The sequence below is a fragment of the Tenrec ecaudatus genome, chromosome 5 (genome assembly GCF_050624435.1).
Source record: "Tenrec ecaudatus isolate mTenEca1 chromosome 5, mTenEca1.hap1, whole genome shotgun sequence".
Classification (NCBI taxonomy): Eukaryota; Metazoa; Chordata; class Mammalia; order Afrosoricida; family Tenrecidae; genus Tenrec; species Tenrec ecaudatus.
Genome location: NC_134534.1, coordinates 138,828,242 through 138,852,264, shown reverse-complemented (window position 1 = coordinate 138,852,264; position 24,023 = coordinate 138,828,242). Strand labels below are relative to the sequence as shown.

Here is a 24,023-nt window from a genome sequence, read left to right as displayed (position 1 = left end):
TCACCCAGAATAAAGCTGCTACCAATCTAGTACCTGCCTCAGAAGAAAACCTCAGGGAAGCGGGACTAGGTTCTTGGGGAGCATCACGAAGGTGAACCAGGCTATGGTGCCCTCTCTTTTTGCTCTTGGGTTCCAGCCCCTGCCCCAGGCAGCTTGTGCCCTTCACACAGCGTCCTGAGGTGAGTGGGGCTTGGCGAGGCTCACCCTCCATACAGATGGAGTAAGCAGCTGCTGACCTGGTAGGGGCCCAGAATGGAGGAGTTCTCCAGGGCCCTCCCCTCTCTCCTTCCTCCCACCTTGCCAGCCCCACTCAGAGCAGCCACGGAGTTAAGGTAGCCTTGCCCAAGTGCCCCCGTGTATTATGCCAGAAAGGATTCTGTTGGCAAACAAGCACAGGAATTTTGGAAGGACTTCTTTCAACCTTTCACTGGCCGACGTGGGGTGAGCACTTTTAGGACAAGGCCAGACAAGGCACTGCACTGTGGTCAACTTGGACAAAAGAGCCCTTCCTGGATGAGTCAAGCAGAGTGCAGTACAGCACCGATGAAACACACGATATTTCTCTGGTTGTTGGAGGCTTCCCCAACCTCACTATCGTGACCCCAGTTCTGTCTTTCAGTTCTGACTAGACTGGAGTTTGTCCACTGATACAGGTCAGAGCTCACAGCACACGGAATCCAGGTCAGCTAAATCCCTCAGGATCACAATTGGGAGTAGCGACAGCAATAGCAGAAGGGTCGGAAGAAGGTGGGGACAGGAGGGGAGGGAGGGGGAAATAATCACAAGGATCCCCACCCCAGGGGGGCGAACAACAGAATCGGGGGTGAAGGGAGACAGATCAGTGTAAGACATGAAAATGATAATAATTTATAAGTTATCAAGGGTTCAATAATTTATAAGTTATCAAGGGTGGGAATCGGGGAGGGAGGGAAAAAAGAGGAGTTGATATCAAGGGCTCAAATAGATAGTGATGATGGCAAAATGCGTACAAATATGCATGAAACAATTGATGTACGGAATGTTATAAGAGCTGTAAGTGCCCCAGTAAAATGAATTAAAAAAAAAAAAAGAAGAACCATAAGAGAGGTATTAAAAAAAGCGCCCCCTCCTCACTGTGCCGGACACAGGCGGGCTCAGAGAACCCATTTTGGGGCCTGCAGCTTTCACAATGGTGTGTCCTGTTAGGCTCCGTACATTTCCTTATAATTTCCATCCTGGCCGCTGTGACAATGGCCTGCTGAGTCACACTGGAGCTCGACGCTGCCCTTTCACTGTTTTCTCTTTTGTTCTTTATGGATTTGTGGCTTTCATGTCGATCTGAAACACTTGAATTAAGCTGTTGTTTCTCTTGACTGCTTTTTTGGCAGTCTCCCGCATGCTGCACCTAGGAAAGCGCCCCATGAGTCTCCCCCACGCCCTGCCCTGCCCTGCCCGCCAGGCTGTTCTCCCTCTCCGCTGGGAGTCTGGCCTCCACCTGTCAATGCCACGTATTTTTACTTACTACCAATGGTTTACTAGAAGGCACTCTGGTAAGTACAGTCAGTTACGCCCAGGACTGGGATCTGCAAGGCTGGCAGTTCAAACCCACCGACAGGAGATAGACGTGGCGGCCTGCTTACCTAGATTTCAAGTGTCCAAAATCAGTTCTCTGAAAGCAGTCCCCTCTGTCCTTTAGGTCACTGTGAGTCAGAAACAACTTGATACCAGTGGTGGTGGTGGTGGTGGTGATTTTTGCTAGCCCAGTGGGAAATGTATGTGCCCAGGACCCAGGGCCTGAGAGCCTCACTGCAAAATGGCAGTGAGATACCACAGTAACTCACTTCTCTCGCAGCCTGGGCCCCTAGTCTAAACCCCCACCAGACAACCTCCAAGTCCTGCACAACCACAGCTGACACTGACGCCGTGAAACAGGTCCCATACGGCCCCGTATCAGATCGGGGGAGATTTCAAGTGAGCAGGTATTTTTGCCGGAAGGCTCCCTCGGTGGTGCAAGTGGTTTGCACTCAACTAATAACCCAAAGGAGGGTGATGTGAACCTCTATGGTGGCACTGTGGAAGCAAGGCCTGGCAACCTGCTTCCGAAAGGTCACAGCCTGTAAACCCTATGAGCAGCTCCACGCTGCACGCACAGGGCCGTCCTGGGTTAGAATGGGCTTGTGTTTGGCATATTCAGTAGAGTGGGACCAGGGAGGGATTCGTACTTGGGAGACAGGAATTTGGATAAACCCCAAACCAAACTGTTGCTGTGTAGTGGATTCTGACCCTGCCCAACAGCGTCGAGCGGCATCTGGTGCCAACGCTGTGGTCTGGGCAGACGCAGACTGCCTCTCCTTCCTCCCCTGAACGGCTGCCAGTTCTAATCACGGGCTTTGGATTAGCTGCCAAGCACTTAACCACTGCGCCACTAGGCTTCCTTCTGTTAAAAGCTGTAAAAGGAAAGCTATTGGGGAGGTCAGAAGCGAAAGCCCTCAGGAGACTCCTAGGCAGCGAGGACATTCTGAGGTGCAGTCTGGGCGCAGGACGAAGGGCAAACACGCGCAGTTGAAGCCCCCATCAGTTTGTTGGTGGGGTCAGCCTCGGTTCACACCAACCTGTCGAGGTCCTGAGCAGGCTGGGTGGTACCCCCCGCCTGGGCTGTGTCCCCAGAAAGCCATAACCTGACAGCCAAGACTCACTTTAAAGTCAAACCTGATCCTGCTCTGCTGGTGTCAGGTGCTCACATGCAGCGTCCTGGAACCATGCCCGGGCCTAACTGAACCAGAACTCCTGCATTTCACCCCACTCTTCCGCAGCAAGAACCACTGCTCGGAAGTCATGCACCTGTGAATAAATGAACAGGTTCCCAGTTCCAGCTCCCTCACTTCACACTGACCTTGAAATTCTGGGTCTGAGAAGCGGCCTGGTATGTAGCAGCCTCTGCAGTGCCAACCAAGGTGCAAGGAGGCTGTGACCCACTAAGCCCCGCCAAACAGTTGTCGGGCTCAGGATTTCGGGTACAATTTGTGTTACCCTTCCTGCCAGAGCTTGGCTGGTGAAGAGTGGTGACTTAATTCCCCGGCTCCTGTCATTGAGTGTGGTCCTTGTGCCAACCCAGGCCGAGTGGATGGCAACCAGCCCCCCTGGACACTGTTCAGATGGCGGATACACCGAGAACCCACTGGGAGGCGGAAGAGCTTGTCGAGAGACAGGGATTTACTTGGTCGGCCTCCAGCCATTGAGCACTGCAGCTGTTTTCTCTTCCCTGAGTGATCAGACCTAGTGGGTAGGTGACCCAGGTGGGGCATGCTGGGCAGTCCCTGTCCTCAGCCGGATTTGGTCCATCTGAGCTCACTGTCCCTACTCTTTTGATGGAAGTACAAACTGTAGGAGCATAATTTGGTGAGCATTCATGAAAACCTCTGAAGTCCCTGAGTGTTGTGCGTGGTCCACATGCTCAGTTATTCATCGCAGGCCTGGGGATTGGAATCCAACCACAGGCACCTTGAGGAAAAGGCCTGGCACAGAGTCACCCCTGGAAGCCATCTGCAGCACAGGTGTTTCTAATCTGACATCCTGGAGGTACCACGAGCCAGGCGTGGGTCGGTGGTTACTGGATCAGTTGTTCTGAACGAAACTTCCATGTGTACGTATGTGTTTTAATGCAGGGTCCTACCTTTTGGGATTGATGCTACGGGAAGGAACGTGAGCACGAATACTAACCCCCAAGTTGCAGCGCTAAAAATAATTGGGGGGAAAATACAGCTATAGGGGACGGTTAAGAGAATTACAATAGTCCTACAAGGAAACGCTACACAACTTCACAAGACGGAGGCATTATCTAAGTTACCCACCAGGGAGTGTCAGCCACAAGGGAAGATGAACCAGTCATAGCATTGAGTGAAAAATGAAACTGCAAAACCATATGAGGACTTAAAAACAGTACCCATCACGGTACGCCCTAGGACGGAACAGTCAGCTAGTGGCAGAGGAGGGAAACTATGAAGCGATGGCACTTTCTGTAGGGTGCACCTCAGTTTCTGTGCTTTGTCTGATCACGCTTCACAGGTGCTGCGCTTCTGACCCATCGGAGGTTCGTAGTGTCTGTGCTGAGCAAGTCTGCCGGTGCCATTCTTCCAACAGCGGGCGTTTACTTCATGTCTCTAGGTCAGATGCTGGTAATTCTTGAAATTATCTCAAACTTTTTCATAACGCTACTGCACACTTAATAGACTACACGCACACCCCCTCTGCTATCGAGTCGATGCTGACTCACAGTGACACTATGTAAGGTGACTAGATTTTAACACTGGTAAAGCGGGACACCATTGATAAAACTCATGTCCTGGCAAAATAGCCACATGACAGCTGAAAACCGTATACCCTAGCTTGTCGTGCATTCTTTCCAAAAATCAGGACTTTTAAAAAATGCCGCGGGATGTGGGAAAAAAATTGTTAAAAAGCGGGACATCTGGTCACCTAGAAGATAGGTCAGCGTAGAGCTGTCCCTGTGGGTGTCCGAGACTGTAACTTCTTATGAGAGGATAGAGCCCTGTCTTTCTCCCAAGGCACAGTGGGTGGTTTTGAACTGCTGGCCTTGCCATTGGCAGCCCAACCCGCAACCCACTAGGCCACGTGCATACACACTGGGAAACCAAAAAAACTGGGCAACTTGTGGTGATATGGATCTGAACTTACAAGGTAGGTTAATGGGCAAAACAGTATTTCAAAAGTTATCTTAGTGTGTAGTTAGAAAAACTAGACTACATGGAGAAGTTGAAGGCCTTCACACCTTTTCACTTGGACCTGTCTCCCGGGAGAACTGGGTGGAGGGAACTAGGACCGAGCACACAGAGCACCAGCCTAGCCTTTCTGAGACACGCTGAGGTACAGCGGGGGAATGAATTCCTCCCCAGGCCGTGTGCTAAGTTACTCAGTGTTGTCTGCAACTGGAAATATCTGGGGTGCACAGGGGAGGCCAGAGAAGCCAGGGAGGTGGCTTTAGACATTACATGCATCTCAAAGCTCCCACTTCTCGACCCCCAAACTCTGAGCCCCAAGAAAGGGCCAGCTGGTTGTCAGTGTGAGCCCCAGAGGGCACTGCGCCAGTGGGCACCAGTCGTGTTGGCTGAGCAGTGCATCCTGAGGGGGTCTATTGTGGCCTTGAGCCAAAGGGTCTGGAAGCTCACCTGCCTCTCATTAGCCATGCAGCCTTCGAAGTTCCTTCAGTGCTCTAAGCCTCCAGGTGAAAGGGAGGTTCGTTCCTTCCATCGGTTCATGAATGCCTGTTGAGTGTCAGATGGACCAAATACCTTCTAGGTAATGGGCAAAGCTCAGATGATGCTGGGGTGACAGCCATCAGGGATGCAAGACCAACCCAAATTCCCTGCCCCGCTGAGCTTTCCTTTCAGGGAGAGAGAGTATGAGCAAAAGAGGTAAAATACACCCACTCCTCATTTGTCAACGCAGATAGGCTCCAAAGACCAGGTCATGATGGAAACTGGCGACATGGGAGGAGGTGGGGGATGCTGAGGTGGTCCTTAGGGTCAGACCCTTAGAACTGCGGTGCCTGGATCCTCAGGCCCTGCCACAGGGCCCCACAGCTCGAGAGGCACAGCTGGCAGCACTGGGCAAGGGCAACTGACAGGGCTGGGGTCAACACAGTTGGCTGGTGGGGTTGCTGTCCTTACTCCTGATAGCAGCCCCCTGTGCTGCCACCTGTCCCGGGCTGGGATGGACCCCTGGGACAGGAACGCCAGCTCTGGGAAAGGAATTCCAAGTCTTGGAGGACTTGGAATCTGAGACTGAGAGCCTAGGGGCTCATAGCTATTGGAAGAAAAGCTATTGGAAGAAAAGCTCCTGCGCTGAGGAGGAGGGGGAGGAGGAGGATGAAGAAGAGGAGGATGAGGGGGAGGAGGGAGAGGGGAAGGAGGAGGAAGGAGAAGAAGGATGAAGGGGAGGGGGAGGAGGGGGAAGCGAAGGATGGGGGGAAGAGGGGGAGGAGGATGGGAAGAGGAGAGGGGGAGAAGGGGGAGGAGGAGGGGGAGGAGAAGGGGGCTGGCAGCTTCCTGCAGCCCCCTGGCCTAAACTACAGCATTCTCTCGCCCCACCTCCACACATCCTGCTGCAGGACTTAGTCCCTTCAGGGTGCTTCAGTAGATGTAGCAGTAGCAGCCACCTCCCTACCTCCTCCTGGGCCCCTTTCACGCACTTCTCAAGAGGGCTCCCTGCACATCCCCCTTGGCTCTTTCCAGTGAAGGCTCTTGGGCCAGGCACTGGATGCTGGTTAATGAGCCGAGCAGTCTGATGGAGGCTGGTGTAAACAGAATGCTGAACGGAGCTCAGTGTTAGAGTCAAGGAGGCTCTGGAGGATGGGTAAGGGGGGGGGGGGTCTTTCGTGAGGGGCTGAATCCAGGGAACAACAGAACCTGTCCTTACCCAATAAGATATAGAGTTCCAAAGCATAACCTCCCATAGTCCCTGATGCGGCGCGGCCTGACCCGTACGATTCCCTCGCCGGGAATCTCACAGGAACAGGTGGCCTGGTCCTGTTCTCCCCCTAGAGCTGCCGGTGGGTTCAATGGCTCACCTTTAGGGGAGCAGTTGAGTGCTTAACCATTGTGCCACCGGGTCTCTCAATGATGAAAGCCATTACCACTATCACTGCCGTCACCATTGCTCAGTCTTCTCGGTCACAGCCACACGGGCCCTCCGAGTTTCTCGCGGGTGCTTTACGAGGTGGTGTTCTGAATCTTCACATGGGCACGTGCTGTATAGAGCAAGGTGACACGTTCTGTCCTCCTTTCATGCCCGTCGTCGTCCTAAGAGTGAGTATTGCTATTGTCGGGCTTCACATGAGGAATCCCAGGCTCAGAGCGGCAGGGCCATCAACTCAACGCGATCACACAGCCGACAGACGAATCTTCATTTTGCTTGACGAAATACTTGTGGTTCTTTTTAAATTATAAATTAGATGGGGTTCACATTTCAGATCGACTTTGTACTCAGCAGTTTAAATCACTTAAAAAAAACCTCCCCCAAGTTTGCTCCTTGCCCACTCCATTTTTCTCCTCCCTCTGTGGGCGCAGACCGTCCATTGCACCCAGGTTAGCACCCGTGTCTACGACCAGTCCCCTGCTGGAGCTTCCCTCCGTTTTCTCCTGCGTCCACTCACTCTAGCCTGCAGCCTTGGAGCTCTGGATCGCAGGGCTCCCAAGCTGGCTCGTACTAAGTGCCCAGCTCCCAGCTGCCATGGTCCTTCCTGAGAGGCCGGCCCACAGTACCCACTGATCGCTCCCCTCCACTGCTGGGCTTTCCAGGCCACAGTGCGGAGACCACTCGTGGAGGGAAACCTGCCGTCCTAAATGAGTCTCTCTCTTCGGGTCCCATTTTGTGACTGTGGTTTTCCCGCTCACACTGACTCCCCTACTGTCTTACAGGAGCTGCCCCCCCCCCCCAGGAAGAGGGCAGCAGGACCTGACTGACCTGGAACCCCTGGCAGGGAGTAGGGTCAAGTGGGGACGGAATCACCAAACAGTGGAGCTGAAGCATCCAGCCTGTGGCCCCATCGTTTACCTGGTTTAAAACAGCATCTGGTTCTTTCAGTGCCCTTTTTCTTAAAGATCATTTTATCGGGGGCTCTTACAAAGCTGAGCACAATCCACCCATCCATTGTGTCCAGCACGTTTGTACATCTGTTGCCCTCATCATTCTCAGAACATTTGCTTTCTACTCGAGCCCTTGGTATCAGCTCCTCATTGATTCCCTTTCCTACCATCCCCCACGGACCCTTGATAATTCATAAATTACTTTGTCATGTCTTACACTGTCCAATGTCTCCCTTCACCCATTTTCTGTTGTCAGTCCCCCAAGGAAGGGGTTAGATGTAGGTCCTCGCGATCGGCAGTGCACTTTGTAGTAGTGGGGTGGTTCTCATGGAAAACTCTGCCAGGCCTACAGAGTGGAGGTCGTGGGGGACAGGGAGGCACTGAGGCGGGGGACAGGAAGGAAACACCACAGGGGCCCGGGGAGCTGGCCTGGGCTGGAGTGCCCGTGCTGGCTCGGCAGTGCCTGGGAGGGCAGCAGCCATTCCGAGGCTGGCATGTGGTGTAAACGGGTGCTTCTCAGAGGCAACAAGGAACTTCTGAAGGCGGGGCCCACCTTGTCTGCTAACTCGGTGTAGCACTCCTGACAAAGCTGGGCCCAGGAATGCTCACAAAGACAAACAAACAAAAAACCCAAGACAACCTGCCTCCCATCCAAACAAAATGTTGCCTTTGAGTTGCTCATGAAGCAAACAGTAAAATGAGTTCTCCATTGCTACTGAGCTGTGCCCAACTCATGGGGTCCCACGTGTGTCCGAGGAGAGGTGCTCCAGGGGTTTCCCGTGGCTGATATGGGGGAAGCAGACTGCCAGACCTTTCTCTAATGGTAAGTTCAGCTAGATGAGAACCCCCAAACAGCAGTTAGTGTGCCAACCATTGGCACCACCGATGGCAGTGGCCCTCAGCCTTCCTCTTGCTGCAACCCTTTCAGACAGTTCCTCATGTGGTGGTGACCCCCAACCAGAACATTATTTTTGTTGCTACTTCATCACTGTCATTTTGCTAGTTATGAATCGGGCGACCCTTGTGAAAGATTTGTGGCTTGTGTAAATTCGCCTTTCTTGGCCAAGACTGTAGCATGATGTCATCAAGAGCCCCTGCCTTCCCTCCTTCCCTCAAGAGCTTTAACTTTGTAGGGAAATACAGAACAGTGGATGCAGACAGGCCAAGTGTAGACAGACAAAGCTGATCTAAGCCCATTCACTAGCTATGTGACTTTGACGTTCTTGAACCTTAGGTCCCTCATTTCCAAGATGAGGAGAACAGCGAGGACTGTAATTGAGGTCCACTTGAGGTTCCCATTTCAGCACTGAGCTGTAACGGTATCAAAACCCAGGGGGCCTGAGCGTCCTGGATAGATTCGTGGATGATGAGAACAACAAATGCCATTGAGGGTTTCCTGGGAGCGAGGCATCGCGTTAAGTGCTTTCTCATTTAACCTGATGAAAGAAGGACAGTGAAAGATGAGGATGGAAAGGCTCAAAGCGTTTAGGGAACTTGCCCATGTAACAGGGCTAACAAAGAACAGAGTCTTACCTAACTCCCAAGCCCACAACCTTAACAGCAATTGAATACTGCACCCTCTGCAAGCAAGGTCTAGGTGATTTGGGCAAGATATGGTTGAGCAAAGATGCTACTAGAGAGCACTGTGTGCTCAAAAAACGTGCATTTCACCTCTCTCTTACGAGGCGGGCTGGTTCACAGACACAGGGAGGGGAATCACCACCACCACCACCACCAACAACAAAAGCCCACTGCCTATACACTATCCCTGAAGCTAGCAACATACAAAGGGGCTTCATAGAGTTCGTGGACAAACAGAATGAAAGATAATGGCATTTTTGTGTGAACTTCTTGAAGCTCCCTTGAATTTCAACTTGCCTTAATACAGTGCTTTTCAACTTTATCTGCACAGAATTATTGGCAGAGTGAGGGTGGGAGGGAGAGTAGGAGTATGCCCATGAATATATACATAGGTGTGACAGAGAATATTGGTACATGTACATTTGTGTCGCTACAAATAAATCCACAAATGTGGTACAGCACACAGGGGGGTGAACTCATGAAAACTTCTCACACATAACCAAACACTTGGAGGGAATGAGTCACTCGACCTGAGGTTCCGGGCCCATGGTTTGGTTTTGGGGGGATATCAAGTCAGTTGGCATAACAGGCCACAAAGACAATGGTTTATCTCCGACTTTGGTGAGTAGTCTTTGGGGTTTTAAAAGCTCTTGATCAGCCGTCTAAGATGTAACTATTGGTCTCCCCTGTCCGGAGGAACAAAGAGTGAAGAAAATCAACAACGGATGGAAACAGCAAGTCCAATGGACCATACGAACATCAGCCTCCACACTGCTGAGACCAGGAGAACAAGATGATGCCTGGCAACGACTACCAGTGGCTCTTCAAGGGATCACGTTAGAAGGTGCTACATAGACTGGGGATGCATTTGGAACAACAGCCAAAGTCATAAGGAGATAGCAGGCTTACTGGTTATCGCTCAGGTTTGGAAACAACTCACAGCTCTTGCTCACTTTCAGCCAAACAACAGACAGGTCCATAAAGGCAATGGTTACACACTAACCAGAGGCACACACCTTAGGAAAAGGCAACCATTTCAGAAGAAGAGGGCAGCATTTAACTGAGGACAAAGCTTTGAAGGACTGGGAAAGGGGGAAGCAGGGAAACAGGAAGTGTGTGGAGAAAGTCGTGTCCGTGATGTCGCCCTGTGGGGATTGCAATCAGTGATCGAAAGCAAGCATGCACGGAGTGTTGCAGGGAAAACTGATCTGCTCTGTAAATCTCCACTCAGTTCACGATAAAGAGTTAAGAACAAAACAAAATACTCCCTTTCCCAGGCCAAACTCAGGACCAGTTAAAGTAAAATTTTGAGTGAGCATTTGTTTCAAGTCCCCGATAACTTCAACATGTGGCCAAGAATGAGACTCAGTGCCTCAGTGTTTTAGCAACTACCTTACATCTTCCCTGTGAGTGCATGAGTGGATAAATAATCCAAAAACCCCTGTCTGACACCAACTCTGAGGATAAATCATCAAATAAGTATATCCCTACTATCCGGGTCTCTGTTCAATCCTGGCCCATTACCCGTGCCGCATGTCTCCCCCTGACTCTAAGCACCGGAGCTAGATCAGAGCTCACATGTGAAAGGACAGTCCTGCAGACTGCCAAGTCAGCCCAAGACCACAGATGCCAGCCTTAAGCTTGGGAGTCCTCCTGGCACCCACATTTCTGATCTACTGACTGTGAGTTTGGGGTTTTCCACTACCCTTCTGGATGCCAGAAGCACCCATTACTTCTGATTTGTTGGCTGAAAATTTGGGGATTCCCTTGAATCCTTCAGGATATCAGCTATGGGCTTGGCTCTCTCTCACTGCTGACCTCTTGGTTCCTATTACCCCCTTGGGTTCCACAATTCACTAGAGTGACTCACAGAATTCATGGCAAGAGCTAGACAAAAGATTGTAGCTTTATCAGCGGGGCCACAAAGCAGGAACAGCATAAAGAGGGGCCCCAAAGGATGAGATCTGGGAGAGTTTCCAAAGTGAAATTTACTTGTCCCAGAAAGGAGCATGTATCTCTATCTTTCACCAACCAGGAAGCCCATGGAGGTGCTGGCTATTGGGGCCCCATTGTCTAGGCATGATTGATTGATTGGGCCATGCCCTCCCTTCTGGAGGTCAGCTGTATCAGCCTGGTTGGTGATCTTTCTGGCCAGGTCAGCCTCTAGCCATCAGCATAAACCGTCAGGAGTGATCTGGGGGCCTTAGATAACAGAAGCACCTCCAGTACTCAGGAAATTCCAAGGGCTTAGCATTCTTTCCCAGGAAATAAGGGCAAAGACCAAATTCTTTGGGGGAGAGGTAATATACACCACACAGCGTCCTATCCAAATTGTCCTTAAAATGCTGGAGAAGACCTGGGGACCAGAGTCGTTAGGATAAGTGCCAAGAATTCATGGTAAACCTTTTGAGGCGGAGGCAGGAATTCATAGGAGAGGTGAGCTATCAGGACAAAGTGGATGGCAGTCAAGGGTCTCACTCTTGGTGGCTGAGGTTTGTAGGACTGACTCCAGGTCTCTAGTCGCCGAGTCTGTCCTATACTGCACACTTTCCTGCCATTGCCTCCTGTCTCAGGAGTGATGAGGTTCTAAGAAGAAAAGAGCAGCTGGCGATCCCTCCCACCTTCCCAGTCGCAATGGTGTAAAATCTTCCTGCACAATTCCTGGACCTGAGCCTTCAAGAGGGATTTTGGGATAGGAGGGCTGGGGCGTTATCCAGCTCTTTGCTAGGAGAAAGCTGTTGTAACTATGGCAACCTGACTGGGAAAACTACAGCTGTTCAGCCTTTCGACTGAAGGATCAACTGGTGATTACCCAATAGAGCCCTGGAGCGGCTGACCACATAGAGCCATGGCCACCGATGGCTGCGTAATGCAAGAAAGGAAGGAAAAAACAGGGAACGATGAATCATCCTTCTATTTAACCTTCCTTTTTGGGGTGGTTCTCCGATGGTGCTACTGGGTAGGCACTGGGTTACTAACTGCAAGGTAGGTAGTTCAAACCCACCTGTCACTCTGTGGGAGAAGATGAGGCTGGGAGCTCCTGTAAAGATGCGCAGTCTGGGAAGCTGTGTGGAGCAGCTCTAGTCTGTCCTATAGGGTTGCTCTGGGCTAGAATTGACTAGATGTCAGTGGGCTTGTTGGCGTTTTATTTGTTTAAGGATGCCTTTTGCTTTCATCAGATTTGTGTATTAATGGCTTGGCTGAGCCATGATCCAATGCCAAATCCATTGCTGAGTCAGGCAACCCTGAGGGCAGAATGGTCCTATAGGGTTTCCCAGATGGCGATCTTTATGGGAGGCGGCTGTCATGGAGTAGCTGGTGGGTTTGAACCACCAAACTGTTGGCTAGTAGCTGAGAGCTTAAACCAATGTGCACTAGAGCTCCTTAAACCAAGACATTGCAGGTAACATTCGAATGCACGATGTATATGAAATCGGGGATGTAACCAAACCAGAGATCATTGCTGAGAATCCAAATACCGTAAGTTACAGTAATAGAAAGAGCAACAGAGCAAGGGCACATATTTTTATCTTCGTTCATTTTAAAATGGCAGAGAGCGCATATTTTTATCTTCGTTCATTTTGAAATGGCAAATCATTCTACTCCCCAGCCCCACTGCAACCACCGTGATATTTCTGACTTGTTGGCTCTTTGCTGGCTCACATTTACACTCTCAACCCATTCTACCAGCCATCTGAATTCTTCTACTTTAAGACCATCAGTGAAAACAGGCGCCAGGCCATCCTCAGAGGGATACCAGGAGGATACATTTGAGCCAGCAACAAAATGTGAGTTCTTCACAACATTAATTATAGCTCTCCGCCTCTCTCCATCTGGGTTTTCAGCACACTGGCCTCCTTTTAGCTCTGGGAACTCAGACAGATTCCCTACAGCCTCAGGGCCTTTGCATATATAACTCCCTAGGCCTAGAGCCTCCTTCCCTCCCACCCCCAGCCCTGGCACCACACTGCAGAGAACTGCGTTCTACAGGGTTTTCAATGGCAGGTTTGGGGGGAAGTAGATTCCCAGGTTTTTTTCTGAGGTGCCTCTGGGTAGACTCAAACTTCTAACCTTTTCGACTGACAGCTGACCGCGTGAACCTTTTCCACCACCAGGGAGCCCCAGGTGCTGCAAACCCCAAGGGGTCAGCAGTTAGCAACACACAGCTTCTCTATGGGAGAAAGATGAGGCTTCCTAGTCCCGTGAATAGTCTTGGAAACTCACTGGGGAAGTTCTACCCTGTACTCTAGGGTCCGTAAGAGTCAGAATCAACCCGACGGCAATGAGGGGAACTCCTGCTCCGCTTCTTCACAGGCCATGTCACACTCTGTCTGTGTGCACATCTGCGTAGCCCCCTTTAGAAGACAAGCCCTCCCCACCCGGCGCCACCGGCAAAGTATTCTTCCTTGCCTTCTAGCTTCTTGCTGGCCCCGACCAAAGGGGATCAGAGACAGAAAATGACAAAGGTCAGGTATTTATCTCCCTGGCTCGCACTCTGCTTACGGCAGGCTGGCTGTGCACCTCTGCCCAAGAGCCAGGGCCCTTCCCAGTGGCTGTCTCTTTATTAGGCTCTCTCCCAATGCTCCTGGCGCTCCGCACCATCTGCTTCCTGCTGGGGCCCCACCCCGAACATAGATGGAGTGTGATGTATTCACTGGGGTACCTTGGCAACTAGCAGAGGACCTGGGACATGGTAGTCCCCCAGCAAATACTGGTGGAACAAATAAATATAAGCCAACTCAGATGGTCGACTTTTTCATCTTTCTCTTCCCCATTGGTTTCTAAGAAAATCTGCAACAAACCCTGGTCTAGAAACTCGATTGAAGTAGGGTTGTTTGAATGGGTAGGTGAGAGTGGGGAGGTGGACGACCCACCAACAGCCCAGCCCCCTTTGAGATAGAAACTCCACAGAAACTCAGGACATTGGGGACTGCTGGTGGGCGGGTTGTAATGGAGGACGTGGCATCTTAGGCAGTTTCTGCAACCAGAGGGACACACAGTATTAAAAGAGCTAACGATGTCAACATTTATAACCCAATGCTGAACTCAAAGTTCTCCTTCTGTGAACCCGCTAAGAAGAGGTAAAATCCTCCACTGAAAGCAGTCCTGGGAATCAGAGGAAGGCGGAGTTAAACCTGTCCTTGGATGTGATGCATTCGGTCCAATCACAGGGTTCCACCCAGATGGAACGACAGAGAGCAAGAGGTTCTGGGAAAGCCATCTTCTGGTTGAGCAACCCTGATCCCGAGTCTACCGCTCATCGGGCCGTTGGCGGTAGGGCGGGGCTGACATGCTGCATGATGCTGGAGGCTCTGCCACCGCCATTTCAAAAGCCACCGGGGTCCCATGGCACACACAGCCTAGACTAAGTCTTAGAACAAAGGCCTGGTAACCAACTCCCAAACAGCAACAAAAGAAACTTTATGGATCACAACTGAGCCTTGTCTGATCTAGGTGGGCAGGCCATAAGGGGTTCAAGTATGAGGATGGGGCATGGCCAGGCAGCGTTCTATTGTCCATGGGGTCGCATGAGTCAGAACGCACTGGATGGCAAGTGCCACCATCCTGGGGTAGCAACAGGCAGGAAAGACACTGCTGGAGGGGCAGAAAGGCCAGTCTCTCAGGGGGCTGGTTCCTTATGTCACGGGGAGCGGTGGGGGAAGTTTGGGCCAGGCAGGGATTCCTCTCCCCAGGAAAGGGCCCAGAGCTTGATACAGAGCCACTGACAAGGGCCTGGCTGTGCTCATTTCTGGAACGGAAGAAAATCTCCATGGAAAACTTCCAGTTATAGTTTTGCCCATTGTCTCCCTAGCTGCGGGTCCACGGCTGCGCCTGTTTCTCATGCACAGACTCCAAGAACAAATTAGCTCCTAAGCTGTGCAAAGGGGACTTCTCTGAGAAGTTAATTGCTGCTGGGGTGAGGAGGAGGTGCTGGCTCCCGGACGGATGCGATCTGTGAGTTGACAGTCTACTTTCTGGCACAGGCCGCGGCCGGCCCCATTAGCGTTAATAGGTGTTACACGGGAATAATTAGGCCACAAAATCTGGTAGCCTCGTTTTGCTCAGACAAGGCTGGAGACTCCGGCTCAAGGAGGAAGGGCTCCTCTTTCCCTCTGGCTGCCAGCAGCCTGCAAACCTCCGCTGTCTCTTCCTTGCTGCCGTCCTGGCGTCAGCACGGGTGCGGAGCAGTGACATCTACTGAATCACCAGATCAGATCATGCACTGCTTTGGGCCCTCCCCACCTTCCCCTTTCTAGAGTAGTTATTACTGGGTTCCATTCAATTTCCCCTCTCCGTGTAAAGTGAACAATGGGCTGAGGCAGAGTTAAGAGGAAGGTGGCAGGAGGCCGGCACTCCGGGGCATCTCATAATAGGTGCGATAATGTCTCCTATTGAAAATTGGTTTGCCAGGGACCGCGCGGGCACTGAAGTGCTTTGTGCACGGCGCCTTCTCCCAACAGTCCATGTAGCAGGCACTTCCTCTCTAGCAAAGTGAGGGACCCACACAGCTGGGGTGGTGGTGGCGGCAGGGCTGCTGGATGTTTCCATGCTAAGACCATGCAGAGGAGCACTGCAGCTGGCGACACACCAAGATGCAGAAGGGCACGTGCAGCCGCAGGGAGGTGGGCAGGGGCAGGGAGCTGATGCCACCTGCTATCCCTCCTCAGAGTTGGTTCTGGATGGCTTTGCCCAGGAGCACGCACGATTGTTGAGGGAATTCCATGTGGACTCAGATCAAACTCTCTCCACCTCAGCGTTACTGATTCCCCTGGCTGGGCAATTCTTGGTTGGGCCGGAGAGGGCAGGGGAGTGTGTAGTCCTGTGCACGGGAGGGTTTTTCCTGATTCCCTGACCTCTACCAATGAGATGACAGAATCTGTACCCCCTCCTGGGCTCTGAGTGGTGAAAACTGAAAATGTCCCCAAACTAAACAACTCACTGCCATCAAGTCAATTCTGACTCACAGTGACGCTATAGAACGCAGTTCCACTAATTTTTTACAGGAGTAGAAAGCCTCATCTTTCTCCTGCGGAGGGGCCGGTGGTTTCGAACTACTGATTTTGTGGTTAGCAGTCCAATGTGCAATCCACTGTCAAAGATCAGCCGCTGTTGTGCGTGACATAGCAAGTACCCTACTCACACTGGAGCTTGGTGGGCGAGACGGACTGAAACGTTTGTGAAGACCCTGGCATATCGCAGGTAGAGAAACATTACGGGCCCAGGGGTAGAATGCTTGGCTTCTACGCAGAAGGCCCGGGCGTGATCACGGCCACTGTCCTTCAAGTGCAGATACCTCCTATCCATCAGTGGAAGCCTGGGTGCTGCGGTGAGGCTTAACAGATTTCAGCAAAGCTTCCAGACGCAGACAGACTGGAAAGAAGGTTTAGATTAGCTATCTACTTCCAAAATTCACTTCCTCCTATCAGTCCAACCTGCAGCGGATCACGAGACAGTGCAGGACCAGACAGTACATAGTGCCTCTGCGTGGGCAGTCCCTGTGAGTCTGGGTCAAATCCCCAGCACCTAACACCAACGTCTCCGGTAAAGGGCATGCTCCCTCTGATCTTTGGACTGCGGACTTTGAAACCAAAACTAAAGAAGCCCAAAGGACGAGTGATTCCAGTGTGCTTTCTCTCTCTTTCAGCTACGAGTTCAATTTGCTATCAAGGAAAAGACACAGGTGGCTTGTTCTGCCTTAAAAAAAAAAGGCACCACTGAGCTAAGGCAGCTACTGGGAAGACTGCTTGCTCCTTCACAGTTTAGAGCCATTGCCAGGGATGCATTCGCCCAAAGCATCATGGCAGACTCCAAAGTAAATCCCTTCAGTTGGCCGTGGGCTGCCTGTGCTGGACAACTGAGTCCCAGCAGCACGAATCACTTCGGCAGAACATCGTTGATCGTCTAGCGTTTGTTTCAAAGAGGCCCGGGGAACAGAAATACCCAACACTGTCTCCGCTCCATGAAACGAAACGCACGCACATGTGTACCCGCTTCTTCTACATGGGAAAGGGAAGAGGGGCTGGGTCATCCACAAAATGGAACATCACGCTCCTGAGAAAGAAGTGAGAAAAGCTATTTTCTGGAGCAGAGAGGAAGAACGAGGGGAATGAGTTTCACTTAGCTGCGTGGATGGGGGATTTCGCATGGCATTTCTGAAGCTCTTGAAGGTTTTTGTACCAAAGAATAGACCAGGCTTTCTCTGAGTGAGACTGCAGCTTGGGTTTTGTGTTGGAAGACACAGACTTTTTCTCCTCGCCTGCCCGTTTGTCTGATTTGTGACCATTGGGCTCTAGAAATGTGCCCCAGCCCGGTTTTGATTTGGAGACGGCAGGTTGAGGGGAGATGTTTGGCAGAAGGCAGGGGAAAAAGTGACACTACCGCCCCCCAGGAGTTCAAGATGCGGCTGGTGGACACCTGTGGGAGACTGATGAAAGGAATGTGGGTTAAACAACCAGACAGACAGACACGTGAGCCAGCCTCAACTCTTTTAAGAAACGTTGGCTTCGTGACCTTTTCATTTTAGAAGTGCAACAAGAGATCGGTGGGGTTTGCCCACTCTGCAGGCACTCAGGGCCCACACTCCACACCCAAGCTAGCAGATGCTCTTGGCTAAGTCTGACCCTCTTTCATATTTAACCCGCATTGTGCATTTAAGAGTGCCGTGGGTTGGAACGGACTCGAAGGTGCCCAACATCATCCATCTAAGATGGACCGCCTGGTGATGGCAAACGGCTGGAGAACGTTGTGGGGAGAAACACCAACCCTCTAAGGACATTCTTCTCTGAAACACCAAGGGGCCATCGCGAGTCGGACTGACTTGATGACAATTGGTTATGCTTTTGAGGAAAATATCATCAGACAACGTGCTTTGAACTCACCAAGAAGCCTTGGCTTCATGATATCAGAAATACCTTCAGAGCTACTCAGAGAAAGCCAGATTTCACGGGGACACCGGAGCGCAGACACCTGTTCTAAACATGGACGAGGTTACAGACCCACTCAAGCACAAGGTAAGAAATGCGAGTCTAACTCAGGAGTCCTTCAACTCCCTGCAGAAATTTGTTAAAATGTCAATTCCTGGGTCTCATCCCCTCAGATTTTGAATGGAGGTCTGGGGAAGGGTCCAAGAATTTGCATTCTAACAAGCAGGCCCGATGTAGATAGTAGGTGAGCTTGGACCGTTGATGTGGGTGTTTGACGGCTCACATGGCTGCAGCCCTGACTCCAGGTGGCTGGCACTGCTGTGGCTGTTTTCTGTTGTAGCCTCGGCCCCGACTCAGGGTAGCCTCGTGCACAATGACATGAACACTAGCCACTCCTGTGCCATCGTCCCGTGAGGGTGGGTCACAGTGCTTTCACTGTTTACCTTTCAGAAGTCAATCACCAGAACTCTCTGCCTAGTCTGCCCTAGTCTGGACACTCCACCGAATGCTGTGCAGGATCAGAGAGACGCGGGGTGGGTGTGAGAGGCGCATGCCGGAGAAGCACATCTGGGCTTGGGGGAAGAGAATTCTACCTCTCAATCACCCCAGGGGACTTCAATGGCATTAGCCTTTTGCTGCTCTGGGAAGGTCTTCAGAGTTGGGGTTCCCCATGTTTGGGCACAGAAGCATTAGTAAGGCATAGAATGGCTGGTGCAGAATTGCTGGCTGGGCTCATGCTACCACCATAACACTCCGTGGAGCAAATGGAAAAGATACTTCAGCAAGAGGTCAAGTGGAGAAGGTCAAGAGTCTGGATAGACCCTAAGAAAACTATTTTGGTTCCTTTGTGTTTGTAAATAGAAAAAACTCAGAAAAGTGCCATCTAGTCAATTTTGACTCAGCATGCCCCTACAGAACACTGTACGGCTTCTCTCTAGGGTTTTCAAAGCTGTACCTCTTTACAAGACAAAGCAGCCTCATCTTTCTCCTGAGGACCTGCTGGTGGGCTCGAACTACTGACTTTATGGTTAGCAGCCCAATGAGTAAACCACTTTACCAAAAATAGAGGAAGGGTCCAACAACGTACATCATGCTGATGGAGAGCAGAGAGGGGAAAGAGGAGGATCTGAAAACAAATTATTTTAGAAACTGCTTAAATGTCTAATTCCAGAAGTGTGGTTAACACCCACTCCACTGAATATTAATACTTATATAATCATTATAAATGAGGGTTACAAAGACTATAAAAACAAGCTGGTAATAGAATTTAAAAATTAGGACAAAAACTATTCAATATGTTTGCAGTTAAGTTAGAAAGAAAAAATTTCAAAGTATCGCCCACTCACTCACTTAGTCAAAGTGAACCTACAGGGCAGAGAAGAACTGCCCCGGGGTGGGGTGGGGGTGGGGGGTTCTAAGGCTGTAAATCTTTATAGGATCAGAAAACCCAATCTTATCTATCCCCCATAGAGTAGCTGGTGGATTTGAACTGCTGACCTTTTATTTATCAGCCCAACACATTACCAACTACTGGGTCTTCCAACCCAGAGTATAGGAGAGGAACAAGGAGAAACCAATACAATTCACCAAAATCTAACATTAGCTGAGTGGTGAGACTGGATTAATTTCCTCCCCAATTTTGTTTTCTTAATTATCTCTCTGATATATTCCCAATTGCATACACACATATACAGGCAATGAAAACCTAGATCTTCAGATAATTTCCAAGTAGACCAGCAATCTCCTTTCCTTTTGTGAGGCTTCATATTCAAAAATTCCAAGCAAAGTGCACACCTGCTTCCTTCCAAATCCACTCTATAAATTTGGTGCCTGTCTGGGGTGCTCCCCCACCCGCCTCAACCAGTTTCCCAGGGTCGTTTTCTTTCAGTCATAAAATGAATAAAATCAGCAATCTTTTCTCCTCTGTCAGCAGTCCCGGCGTTACTCACTCTGGGCATAGATGATTGCCTGCACCCAAGGAGGTTAGGAATAAGCCTCCTGAATGATTTTCAAAACCCAAGACACTTGAAAACTTCCCTGGGCCCATAAAACAGCAATGAGACCATGACATGAAGCAAGGGGGCCTGGGCGGCTGTGAGCCAGCTCTACCCTCACCTGACTTGGAGAATGTCTTGTGCTTCCCTCACAGGACAGGAACCAGACACAGAAAAGGGTATGAGGGACAAGCCCAGAGTCCCTCATTCTCCAGGGAGTAGAAAGTCCCTTCTTTCTCCTGAGGGGATCGCAGCTCAAGGCATAACCACTAAGCTAGGAGGACTCCTTCCCTTTAGAAACAGTACTTCTTCACATATTTCCCTTTGAGACTCCCTGTGGCTTTAGATCGGGGGCTCCAGGGATGGGCGTGTGACTCAGGCCTAGTAACCCATTGCCCCTGGCCAGTGGAGTGAGTTCAGGTCTTGTGAGGCACGTCAGGCAGATGGAGCAGCTCTTAGTGACAGTAGGAAGGAAGAGCTGTTCTATTCCCCTGCTCCTGATGCTAACAGCGTGGAGCCTGGAGCTGCTGACAGCCGCCATCGTTGGGACTCTCCGGAAGAACAGGCCTGAGGCAGAAGCCAACGTGGAGGCAAGAGCTGAGGGGTGTAAAGAAAGGGACATCACTAGGTCCCCGTGTCCAGCCGTGTGTGAAGCCAAATATCTATGACAAAGCAAGCCAACAATCTTGGTTGTTTACTCACTAGTTAGAATGTGGATTTTTGATCGTGCTGTTAAACAAGAGCCAAAGCTGAGCCAATCTCTAGGCAATTTTCACGGATCTTCCAGGCTCACTAGGGTACAAACGGATAAGACTCAAGGTAGAGCCGAGGGGTTTCTGAATATAGACACCCAGACGGGCCCACTCAGCTTCCCCGGCAAGGTCGGCGAACAGGACCTGGGCGCTGTCATTCACCAGCACATCTCAGGCGTGGCCACTCTCACTGGGTGCCAGCTGGGGGAGTTTTCACCCAGTGATTTTAAGAAAGCAGTTGGATTAAAATCTGAGTCTCCAAGTTAGGCAGCAGAAGCGGAGAAACGTCCCTTCCCCCCAATGACAAGCGGAAATCTCTTGCATTACAAGCATCTCAATAGCAGCCTTTCAGAGATCCTCGGGAAGCGAACAGGTTCGGCTGGTGCCTTGGCTCCCTACTCGTTTCCAGTTTGCCTGTGATGCTGGAGAATTACCCCCCTTACCTCCCGGCCATCAATACGTCTCGGGTTGCACAACTGCGTCTCCCTTGCCAGGGTGCGTAGGTGATGCGTGTTAAGGGCGTAGACACGCCACAAAACATCAACATTGATCAAAGACGGCAGGAGGCTCGGCCAGACTTCGATTCCCACCGTTTCTCTCACCACTTCTTTCCCACATCCAGGCTAACGACACAAGCACTTTCAGCTGGTGGGTGGCTGGCTGTGTGCGTGCGTGTGCACATACGTGTAAAGCCGTCTCCATTTCTAGGTTTTCTATCGATTCTCTATCTCCCAATACGCTTCTTCCCTAGGGGCTCCGGCATATTTTCCAGTCTCCTCTGCCAAGTCTCCGTGGTACCGACCCTCCTTTCCCAGGTCTCCCTGTTTTCCCCTGGGCGCTGTCACCTTCACCTCTCCCCGGGCAGCCTTAGGACGGCATTGGTCCTCCATCCACCAATTCCCCTCGCAGCCAGCTTTTGCCGAAGGCTCATCTGATGTGCCACCTCCCCTCTCAGCAGCTTCCCGTTGCCCTTAGTCAAGGCCACTGCCAAGGCCCCTGGCGAGCCCATCCTCCTAGGACAGACAGTGATGCTATGGAGTTTCCAGGAAGCATGGGTGGTGTAGCGGTTAGGTGGTGGGCTGCAATCCACAGGGTCGGCAGTTCAAAAGCACCAGGCTCTCTTCTGGAGAGAGTCTGGGCTTTGTACTCCCATAGAGAGTTCTAGCCTTGGAAACTCCAAGGGCCGGTTCTGCTTTGCCGGCCTAAGGGATAACTAAGAGTTATTATCAACTCTAGGACAGAGCTTTGCTTGTTTTTGTTTTTAAGCAGGGTTTCCAAGGTTGTAATCTTTTCAGAGGAGCCCTGGTCGTGGGATGGTTAAGGGGTTGGTGTTAACCCGCCAACAGTTCTGTGCAATAGAAGCGGTACCAATCTGCTCTTGTGAAGATTCCCAGTTTCGGAAACACAGTGTGGGGAAAGGCAGTTTTCCCCTGTCCTCTAGGGTCCCCATGAGTCACAATGGCCAGACGGCAAACTGGTTGGGCTAAGATGCCTGTCACAGCCTTCCCCCGTAGAGCGGCTGGTGGCTTTGAAGGACTGGCCTTTGGTTTAGCATCTGTGTGCTTAGTCTCCATGCCAGCAGCCCTCCGTTCACACTTACTTCTGGAAAGTTCCAAACTCTTAAAATATCCCCAAAGTCTCTGCACCCTCCAGCGCTTGCCTCTTTGCCAGCCTTGTAACTCTGCTCTACCCTCCACGATGCCTGCTTTCCGTTCTTCACCCACAGCACACTGCTCCACAGGGTCGTGCCCAGACGGCTTCGGACCTGCATGGCTTTCCTTAATCCGCAAGCATCGTTTTCCCCCAGCCATGCCCTCTCTCACCGCCCTGACCCTCCCTCATTCCCCAGCCACGCTTGACATAGGGAGAGTAGGTTAGCCCACTGCCAGCGAGTGGACTCCGATTCAATGCAGCCCCACAGGGCAGCGTGGTGAGACCAGTCCCTGGAGGACCGTGTGCAGGGTAAAGCGGTGGGGCAACAGAAGAGAAGGCCTCGATGTGATGGACTGACATCATGGCTGCAACCACAGCCGTGCGCTCAAGCACAGTAACAGAAAGACGGCACAGGAGCGGGCATGCTTCCTCCTGTTGCGGGTAGGGTCTCTATGGGTCAGCACCGAATCCACCAACATAGGCCAGAGAAGAACCACCGGATTTCTGAGGCTGTCAACGAAGCAGAACTGCCTCATCTCCCCCCCTCCCCCCATAGAGTGGCTAGTGCCTTCAAACAGCTGATCTTGTGGCTAGTGACCCAACAGTCAACCCACCGTGCCACGAGGGCTTCGGATCGAGTTGGCTCCTGCTTATCCACTCCACTCCAAGGTGCCAGTCACCTCGTAGTGACTTGTCAGTACCATCATGTCAGTAGTGATTGGTGTGGCTGGCACTGCATCTCCAGCCCCAGAGAACAATTCTAACAAGAGCTAGGTGCACGAGCCCTTGGGGGCACGCGCTATATATTCGTCTACATTGTTTATGAGAACGGTCTCGCTTAATCCTCGTAACACCCCTCTAAGGTTAGGGCACTACTGTCATCTCATTTCCACGACAAGGACACTGAGATTCACAGTAGAGAACTCAGTTGCCTACGTCATGCAGCTATGAATCGGCAACACGCATGCGTCCAACCGTGGCAGAATGGCCTCCTGCTCGCGTTCATACTCATTCCACACTGGAACTCGGCGGAGGCGCTCCAACCAATGGAGGAACAGAAATCTTCTCGCATCCCCTTCCTATGGGTTGTCAACTCTCACAACCCTTTACAGAGTCCTGCTGTAGCCCCAGGCTCCTTACTCCACACCAATGCAAGCCCTTTACTGGGGACCAGCTGACAGCCTCCCTTCGGTTGTCCTGGGGTGTGTGCACTGCTTGAGGCAACTAGTTCTAATTCCTTTCAGCGACCATCCACTTGGCCTCAGGGTAGGGTTTGAACCTGGAATCTGTGACTGTAACCGGTGCCTTCCTGGTCACGGACTCATTTCCGTCCTTCCCGCCGCGGCACCTCGGGCTGACCACTCTGCTGCTTGCCATTCATTCATTCAGCGTTCACGAGACTCGTGTTCTCAAGCTCCACCTTAGCCTGTCAGAGGCAGACAGACACAGGGAGTCGGCTGGCACGCAGCCAGTGTGCACACCTTCCGAGGGCCACCGTGACTCAGTCCGTGAGCATGGGCACCAGCGAAGTGCATC

General features: G+C 51.5%; 1 protein-coding gene across 3 annotated transcripts in view; it reads right to left on the bottom strand.

Moving 5' to 3' along the window:
• The window catches only part of PRICKLE2 (prickle planar cell polarity protein 2), a 417,431-nt gene that overhangs the window by 18,912 nt on the left and 374,496 nt on the right, over positions 1–24,023 (bottom strand). The window lies entirely within an intron of this gene.